Below are 10339 nucleotides of genomic sequence, written 5' to 3'. Positions count from 1 at the left end.
GCTATACCATTTATGACTGTTACATTATTGAATGCCTCCTTTAGAGTTAGGTCACTATATTGGGCGAACCTAAGATTTTTGCAGGTCACCCCTAACTCAGGAATGTCGGCCTCAGGGGACACTACCTCCTCATATTCTGCAAGGACAGAAAAGGGAAACCCGTCAGACTCTGAGAGTGGTGACACTTCTTTAGGGGTGACACATCTCTTAACCAAGACACAAGTCCGAAAACAATCAACAGTCCCGGACTATGATAATGGGGTGCAATAAGTAATACATCACGTCGACCTTGTGGAACTCAGTACCTTGGGCTGTTTCAATGTCCACTCTGGCCACTGGATAGTCTTTAGCATCATCATGAATACAACAGACACCAACATTCTTCCCAGCAATGAGCTGGAGAGGAAGTTTGGCCCTCATAAGGGTCACCAAACTCCCTTAATCTAGCCAACTATTCACCGTTACGAGACAAGCTTATGGCCCCTCACTGTGTGGAAAGTTCACACTGCAGGCCAGATAGGTATAGTATGAACAGCAGCGACCCAGGCTACAGTTCATCAGCTCGGAGGTCAGGGGACAACGGGGGCTATATGACCTGGGCCGTGACATTTCCATCATATAATAGCACCAGCTGGGACTTCCACATAACCTCCCCGCCTCCTTGGATCTCGGACATTGTTAGAAAAATTAACACTTCTTTACTTTAGGTAATGGCACGGTGAAGATAGAAGAAAAGCAATCTTGAGTTGTGTGGATAAAACAAAAGCTTATTTAATGTTCATTCAAAAGTGATTACAAAAATGGAAAATAAATAGTTCATAGCACACAAAGAGGTTAAAAAGAGATAGGAAACAATTATATTCACGTATTCACGTATTCAGTCTTAGAAGCATGAGATGATCCGTGGTGGAGATTCTCAAGGTATGAGATATGTCCTCTCCATACAACTGTCTCTGCTTATATACCATCTTGCCCCATAGACATACATTGAAGATTATTTTTACAGTTTCATAACCCAATATGGCGACTTGCTGATATATTAGTAGCTTCTCCATATTGAGGCAAACCTAGTAATGGAATATGTACAGTGCCTACAAGTAGTATTCAACCCCCTGCAGATTTAGCTGGTTTGATAAGATGCAAATAAGTTAGAGCCTTCAAACTGCAAACGAGAGTAGGATTTATGAACAGAAGCATAAATCTTACAAACCAAAAAGTTATGTTGCTCAGTTGAATTTTATTAAATTTTAAACATAAAAGTGTGGGTCAATTATTATACAACCCCTATGTTTAATATTTTGTGGAATAACCCTTGTTTGCAATTACAGCTAATAATCGTCTTTTAAAAGACCTGATCAGGCCGGCACAGGTCTGTGGAGTTATCTTGGCCCACTCCTCCATGCAGATCTTCTCCAAGTTATCTAGGTTCTTTGGGTGTCTCATGTGGACTTTATTCTTGAGCTCCTTCCAGAAGTTTTCAATTGGGTTAAGGTCAGGAGACTCACTAGGCCACTCCAACACCTTGACTTTTTCCCTCTTGAACCAGGCCTTGGTTTTCTTGGCTGTGTGCTTTGGGTCGTTGTCTTGTTGGAAGATGAAATTACGACCCATCTTAAGATCCTTGATGGAGGAGCAGAGGTTCTTGGCCAAAATCTCCAGGTAGGCCGTGCTATCCATCTTCCCATGGATGCGGACCAGATGGCCAGGCCCCTTGGCTGAGAAACAGCCCCACAGCATGATGCTGCCACCACCATGCTTGACTGTAGGGGTGGTATTCTTGGGGTCGTATGCAGTGCCATCCAGTCTCCAAACGTCACGTGTGTGGTTGGCACCAAAGATCTCGATCTTGGTCTCATCAGACCATAGAACCTTGAACCAGTCTGTCTCAGAGTCCTCCAAGTGATCATGAGCAAACTGTGGACGAGCCTTGACATGACGCTTTGAAAGTAAAGGTACCTTACGGGCTCGTCTGGAACGGAGACCATTGCGGTGGAGTACGTTACTTATGGTATTGACTGAAACCAATGTCCCCACTGCCATGAGATCTTCCCGGAGCTCCTTCCTTGTTGTCCTTGGGTTAGCCTTGACTCTTCGGACAAGCCTGGCCTCGGCACGGGAGGACACTTTCAAAGGCTGTCCAGGCCGTGGAAGTCTAACAGTAGTTCCATAAGCCTTCCACTTATGGATGATGCTCCCAACAGTGGAGACAGGTAGGCCCAACTCCTTGGAAAGGGTTTTGTACCCCTTGCCAGCCTTGTGACCCTCCACGATCTGGTCTCTGATGGCCTTGGAATGCTCCTTTGTCTTTCCCATGTTGACCATGTCTGAGTGCTGTTCACAAGTTTGGGGAGGGTCTTAAATAGTCAGAAAAGGCTGGCAAAAGAGATCTTTAATCCACACATGTGAAGCTCATTATTCTTGGTGCCTGAACTACTTCTTAATACTTTAGGGGGACCAAACAGAATTCTTGTGGTTTGAGGGGTTGAATAATAAATGACACTCTGAATTAACTTTTAACGTTTTAAAAAAACAAAACAAAACAAAAAAAAAACCAATATTTGCTGCAGTGCATTTCCCACTTCCAGGCTGATCTATAGTACAAATGTCACAATGCCAAGTTAATTCCGCATGTGTCAACCAGCTAAATCTGCAGGGGGTTGAATACTACTTGTAGGCACTGTATTTTGACTACGTGCACAATTATCTCATGTTGGAATATTTTAAACATAACTAATGATCCTTTTAAAGGTCATTAATAGAGATGAGCGTTGTTCGACTCGAACTGTTCGCCAATCTCAAATTCGAGCTGTTTTGGGCGGTGTTCGAGCCGTTCGGCGAACACGAACGATTTGAAAAAAATTCGGCTGTTCGAGGTTATGTTCGATAACTGTTCGTGCACCAAAATCATAACTGGATTTTTTCTCAGTAATGCTGAAAATTAATGTTAATACGCAGTTTGAGTGTACAGTGGGGCGGGGGGAGGGGCGGGGGAGGGGCAGGGGATGGATCTCTGCAGGAATAATGAAGATCTCCATTTTTTTTTCTCTTTCCCGCATTTACAGTGGGGAGGTGCAATCTGTCAGCCTATCAGCAGCGCACACACGGAACAAAGTGCTTTTTTTCACACAAGCAAGGGCATGTGTCATTGGCAGTGTATGTCACATGTCCTTGCCCTATAAGACCCAGCCATTTTCCCCGTCGCCACCATTTTCTCACTGCTGCAGCTGCGTGTTAGACGGCACCGCTGTTGCTGTGTGCGCTATACCTTGTTAATTTCAAGCCAATTTTCGCACAAATCTACAGATAGCTTGGGAGTAGGGAATAGTTGTAATTGCAGTCCTTTTCAGGACTAGGTTACATCAGTTCCTATCAGTTTTTGCCAGGCAGGTCTGTGCCAGTGCTGTGCAAGTTTTTTTCACAGCATTTGGCTAAATCTAGCAAAGCTAATCCTTTTTGGCCTATTGCAGAGTGTGTTAGTCAGTGGAGTAGCCTATCTGTGTTGCAAGATATACCACCTGTGTATAGAATACCAATTTTTTTACTGCACCTAGTGAAGTAAAACCTTTTGGGCATAGCATCATTCTATTAGTCCATCTATACTGACCTCCATCAGGTTGCAAATTGAATATAATTTTTTTCTGCATCTAGCTCTGAAAAAATATTTGGCCTTCTAGCAGTGTGTGGGACTTGTTCTATTAGTCCATCTATACTGACCTCCATCAGGTTGCAAATTGAATATAATTTTTTTCGGCATCTAGCTCTGAAAAAATATTTGGGCTTCTAGCAGTGTGTGGGACTTGTTCTATTAGTCCATCTATACTGACCTCCATCAGGTTGCAAATTGAATATAATTTTTTTCTGCATCTAGCTCTGAAAAAATATTTGGGCTTCTAGCAGCGTGTGGGACTCATTGTATTAGGCCATCTATACCAAGCTCCACCAGCTTTGAAATTAATAATAATTTTTATCTGCATCTAGCCCTGAAAATAATTTTTCTTCCCAATAGTGGTAGCAATAGAAATAAGGGGCGCGCGCCTGGCTAACAAAAATATACGCTTCATAACAAAAAACACCAGCCTAGAGCACTGCATTAATAAGATGGCATCATCGTCTCTCCCAGTGCTAGGCCTACTACGCAGGCTAGCATTCCTGTGCCTAAAACACAATGTATGGGTCCGCGCTAGCCACTATGCTGAGGGGTCTAAAGCTGCTGCTAACGCTTTATAACAATTCAATTGGCAGATTTTCACAGAGCTCTTCCGCAACGCCCACCCATCGGGCAACAGTTGCCCACCTTCCCTATGGGATCTAGTGGCGAATAGTTGATGCCATTAATCAGAGCGTCAGTTGCCCCGTCGACGTGGCAAGCATACGGTAAGGCATGGGAAGAGTGGACACGACTAGTAGCAGGCAGACGGGTTGACCAATGTGAACAAGCCAGATCACAAGTCACCATAGAATTTCTCCACCAGCTAATGATGAGGGGCATATCAGGGGCATCAGCGCAGCGGTGTCTGACCGGAGTAGCATTTCACTTCCAACTACTGAATTGGGGAGATGTGACAAAGATTCATCATCAGACAATCCATAAAAGGGTGGAAAAGGGGTCAGCCAAGTCAGGAGTGTAGACGTCCCGTCCCGTGTCACTAAAACTGATTTCTCACATCATATCCCTAACACCATTAACATGACACTCACAATTTGAAGCAACACTACTGTCTACTGCATTTGTGATCGCCTTCTTCGGGGCGCTATGCATAAGCGAATTAGTCCCTCAATCCAAAATTACCACCAGTGGAGGCTTATTACACCAGGACGTAGTCATAGCCAATAATGCAATACGTCTACGCATACACCAATCGAAAACGGTTCCAGCGGGCAGGGGCACTTGGGTACTTCTACAACCCACAAATGGTACACTGAGTCGGGTAACAATAGTAAAAATATATCTAACCATCAGATCACAAAGTAATTTCTTCCTATCACACATTGATGGAACGCCATTATCAAGATACCAGTTCAAAGCTATATTTAATAAATGCATAACATCGGCAGGGAACCACCCCAAAGATTACGGGACACACTCATTCCGCAAAGGCTCGGCCATGGAAGCAGCAAGAGCAGGACTGTCAGAAACGGAAGTTCAGAGGATAGGGAGATGGCGATCCACGTGTTTGGCGAGATACATAAGACCGGACTTGTTATCCTAACGTGGTTTGTTTCTTTTACAGGTGACGCTAAGCCAACAGTGTGGGTGATAGGCCACTCGTATATATATTGGGCAGAAAAAGGGCGAAAGTCCACCCAGGCGGGAGGAAATTAGAGTTTCATAACACATATTTCAACTGGAGAGCTATTAGAGGTCTGATATGGCCACAGGTACTAATGGAGGTAATCAAGGTAGGGAAGGGAGAGAGGCAAGAGGTCCGGTCATCTTAGTTATACAGGCCGGGGGAAACAACCTAGGTCATCACAAGAGCGCATAACTAATGGCAGTAACGAAACTAGACACTGAGCGCTTCAGAGAATTTATCACAAAACTAGCTATAGTATGGTCAGAGATTGTGCCGATAGCGGTATGGCAAGGTGCACGAGACATCACGGCCATCAAACGGACAATCCGAGGGTCATGTTGCAGGTAGTGCAGCAAGAAGGCACTCATGTGTCTTGCGCATCCAGGAGGACCAAGTCCTTGTTGTGTTGGTAGCGAGGTAAGAATCATGCTTCCTTCCTCTGCCCTCTCCCCCCAACCTCGCACAACAGAAATGTGATCAAGGTCTCCCTCATCTGATGAGTCTTCCATGCCCATCGCCAGTTCGTCCTCCACTTCTTCCTCTGCTCCTGCACCTTCCTCAACAGTTTGGCTGCTACCATGCGCCCTGGTTAATCCCTCTCCCCCACCTTCCCATGCCTGCCGCCTTGGTGCTGCCAACCGTCTGGACCTTGGAGATGTTATCCCTTCCGCATATGACTCCTCCTCTACTTCCTCCACCTCCTCTTGTCCAACCACCTGACTCTGAATTCTGTTTAATGTGTGCTCCAGCATGTAAATCACCGGAATAGTCATGCTGATAATGGCATCGTCGTCAGCACTAAACATCTTCGTCGCCATTTCAAAACTGTGCAGAAGGGTGTGTAGCGCCCCTGAGGGTTCACTCGCCACAGAGTTACTGCATCTCACCCAGAGGTGTGGTATCTCACCGTCAGGTAAGGAAGGCGTATGGCTCCGGACCCTAACACCTGCATCCAACACATACCCGCAGTGGGGGTAGGGCGAGATTGCTCCTAAGGGAGAGCACAGTCCCAGGTCCCTAGCTGGTGGGAGGGTCCTATGTAGTGGGTGCTTAGGGGAGCAGCTTAGGAGAGCACATGACAGGGAGAGTAAAAATAGGAAGCCATCTTAGAAAGAGCAAGCCAGTCAGAGGAGGAAAAGTGACAGGAGCAGAGGCTCGGCATGAGCTCTGCTCCGGAGGCGGGCCTAGCCTGGGAGGCCCAGGACTGAAGGAGAGAAGAGAGGAGTGGGAGCAGGAAGGCTCCAGGAACCGAAGAGACCCTAGGGGTACGGGCCGTGCAGAAGGCCACCCATACTCCCGCTGCTACCAGGAGGTAGAGGGGTCAGGCCAGATAAGGGGAACCGGTCCCTCAACTAGCGGAGAAACAGCAAGGCTCAACTAGAAACCGGAGGCTGCAGCATTTCATGTACTGCAGGCCAAAGTCCACACCAGTCTCACTAAGAAGGTAGCCACACGGAACACACGTCGCCCGCCAAGGCCCGAGGATACCGGATAGAAGTGTCACTGGGTGTGAGGTGCAGGGAGAAGGCCAGAGAAAGGACACACAGAAGGGGGTCCTGCTAAGTACTCCAGAGCTATCTGGGGGTGGACTGAGCCCCTCACTGAGTACACACAGCACGACGGGGGAGATTGCTCTGGTACCTGTTATCTGGACTGCAACAACTGTGAGTAAAGATCTTGGGACTGCATCACACGGACTCTGTGTTCATTACTGACTCCCTGCACTACAACCACCATCATCCACCCACACTGCCCTGAAGCTACACTCTTCCTGTGGTGAGTAATAATACCATTGCTGCAAAACCACCAGCTTCAGAGGACTGTTCCGCAGCGGCAGCCCCTTTGGCCGCACTCCACAGGTGGCGTAGTCGAACATTATAAAATCCATATATACAAATTACCCTTGGATTGACCACCCTGAGTCACGGACCGGGTCACCGCCACAGTGACTACAACCCCCAGCGTCTACCGGCCCGGCTCGATACCCCACGGCTCAGGGGGCGCGTCAACTTCATAGGTCCCTGATCTGAGACCACTCCTGCAGCGTGATTTGCCCCACCTCTGGATCTCGTTGGCCCAGGCTATACGTCAGAACGTATTGCACCAGGGCTTGTCGGTGCTGCCACAGTCGCTGCAACATGTGCAGAGTTGAATTCTACCGTGTCGGCACATCGCATTTCAGCCGGTGAACTGGCAGGCCCAACGACTTCTGTAGAGATGTAAGTCATTGAGCTGCGGGATGTGAATGGTGGAAATGAGCACACAGCGACCGTGCCCTCTGCAGAAGGCCATCTAGTCTGGGATAGTGGGCTAAAAATTTATGGACAACCAGGTTCAACATGTGAGCCATACAAGGCACGTGTGTGACATTGCCCCGGCGAAGGGCCGCACCCAGGTTTGCAGCATTGTCGCACACGGCCTTCCCTGGTTGCAGGTCCAGTGGAGACAACCATTCATGAAACTGGGTCTCCAGAGCTGACCACAACTCCTCAGCTGTGTGACTCACATTTCCCAGACATTTCAAAGTAAACACTGATGCCGTTGAGCCCTGCTGCCAGCATAGTAAGGAGGTGTGCAGGATTCCTTCTGTGCAGATAGAAAGCAGGTGGCATTACCAGACAGGCTTTGGGTGCAGGTGGAGGACCGAGAGGAGGTTGAGGAGGCAGAAGCAGTGGAGGAACTTCGAGATAAAGAGGATTGACGCACAACTCTTGGGGACAGTAAGACTTGGACAGCAGCCCCTTGTCCTGCTGTCATCATAGTTACCCAGTGCCCAGTCAGCGACATGTAACGCCCCTGTCCATGCCTACTCGTCCAAGTGTCTGTGGTGAAATGCACCCTGTCACACACAGAGTTTCTCAAAGAAGCGGTGATGTTGTGTGCGACATGCTGGTGGAGCGCAGGCACCTTTCTTTGAGAAGTAGTGTCGACTGGGCATCTGTTACTGGGGCACTGCGACGGACATAAGGTCTCGAAAATCCACTGTGTCCTCCAGGCGGAAAGGCAGCATTTCTGTAGCCAACAGCTTGAAGATGGTGAAATTCAACCTCTTAGCTTTCTCATGTCTAGGAGGAAATGGTCTTTTACTTTTCCACATCTGAGGGACCGAGGGCTGACTGTTGTGCTTAGACGGGGTTGAGTAGGGTGTCCCCGGCAAACTGCCGGTCTGTGAGGAAGATGCAGGCGGACATGTTAGGTTGCCTTGATCCAAAGGTGGTGCTCTTGATGTCGGAGAGCGCTCAACACCAGCAGGTGTTTCCACTTCCCAATGAACTGACGACCTGCCAATCACACTGGCTGTTGCGGGTAAAGAGGTGGCAGGTCTGCGTCCAAAAACATGTGTGACTGCTGTCCCCCCAGTCACAGAGGATGAAGAGGCTGCAGCTGCACAAGATGGGGCAGACGGTGGTTGGCCCAGCCCGCTAGGCCGCATTGTAGCACAGTGAGCTTCCCACTGCAACTTATGCTTCATATCCATGTGACGGTACATGCATGAAGTACTCAAACTATGGATTTTTGGCCTCTAGTTAGCTTTTGGTGACAAATATTACAGATAACACGAGTTGGGTCATCCTTATCGATCTGAATAAATGCCCAGGCTATGCAAGGCTTAGAGCCCATGCGACCTGAAGAGCCACTACGACTTGTGGTCAGAGGCAGAGTTGTGGTTGAGGATGCAGTTGTTGACGTGCTTCCAGTACTCCGTCTCTGTCCAGGAAGGCACAACCTAACCTCGTCGTCAATAGCATCTGTGACGCCCCGCTGCGCTTGGTATCACAGATCCTAGAAGAGTGCATTGATGGAATCCTCCACAAGAGGCCCCCATAAACATTTACACATCTCCACCTTCCACCTCAGACTAGCAGAGGGAGCCCGTTAGGGATATAAATAGGGAAGGTGGAGCTAGGCAGTTCAGTTCCTCTGAAGAGTTCCTGCAGTAGAGAAGCCTAAGAGAGGTCAGTCTGCAGTGCAGCTCAGTCTAGTCTAGAGAACTCAGTTAATAGTTCAGCAGTGGAGCACGAGGCTCCTGGTAGCTAGATTCAGGGAGCCCAGATAGAGCTTAAGGTGTGCCGGCGCCATAAGATCGGTGAAGCGCGGCAAGCTGCCGTTAGTGTGTATAGCCTAGTGAGGTCCCGAGTAGGCCGAAGGTGAGCGGCGAGTTAGTACATAAGGGGCAGAGGAGCTTAACCAGCTCACCCCGAAGCCTTTACCGGACACCGGATCTGAGCTTACCGGGATCTCTATGACCCAGTAAGGCATAACCGGAATCCCTGGAGAACTACAAGTCCCAGGATCGCTAAGGTGCTGATACGTAACAGAGCCAGGAGATGCTTAGGCCCCGCATACTGGGAGCGTGAACTCCAAGAGAAGGCCCTACCACAAGGTCAGCCAGCGCAGGACAGAGACAAAGTTAGGCCTAGCTCCCGGCAGGTCAGAAACTTACTACGCAGAGGCAAGAAACAGGAGGCCCTATACCCGCTCATTGGGGAGGATCCTGATATGCACCCAACACCCTACAGTGCTCCGGGATGTGCCTGAATTTCCACCAGTAAAAGGTACTGAAGTGACTACCGTGTCCGTTCCCATTCTTGCTCTGACCCAGCTGGGTCTCGCCTGTCCTGCATTCCCCCTGCATACGCTGCCCTGAGACCTAGCTCCACCTGTGGGGAGCTATACCATCGAGCTGCCTTATCACGGGCCTCAGTGGACTGCTGCAGCGCTGGTGCTTCTCACCAGATACCACAGGTGGCGTCACGAACTCTTATAAAATTAACAATTATCCACCCTTTTAAAGAGTGACCCCAGGGTACGGGCCAGGGAGCCGACCACCGCGACATCCCCAAGGCCAGGCAAAGGCCCGGGTACCAAGTCATCCCCATCCCCTGGGCTAGTCACATACTCCTCCACCTCCTCTGCTGACCTCATCGACTGGCTGACTGTGGGTTGACAGTAAGTGGGATCTCCAACCTCGTCATCATCACCCTGTGTGTTCTCACACCCGTCGTCCTCAGAGCCAACCTCTTCCTGCCCTGACCAAAAAGTCA

This window comes from Phyllobates terribilis, unplaced genomic scaffold (genome assembly GCF_046119375.1).
Source record: "Phyllobates terribilis strain yellow unplaced genomic scaffold, ASM4611937v1 Scaffold_69__1_contigs__length_7402412, whole genome shotgun sequence".
Lineage (NCBI taxonomy): Eukaryota > Metazoa > Chordata > Amphibia > Anura > Dendrobatidae > Phyllobates > Phyllobates terribilis.
Note: the sequence above shows the minus strand (reverse complement) of the source record.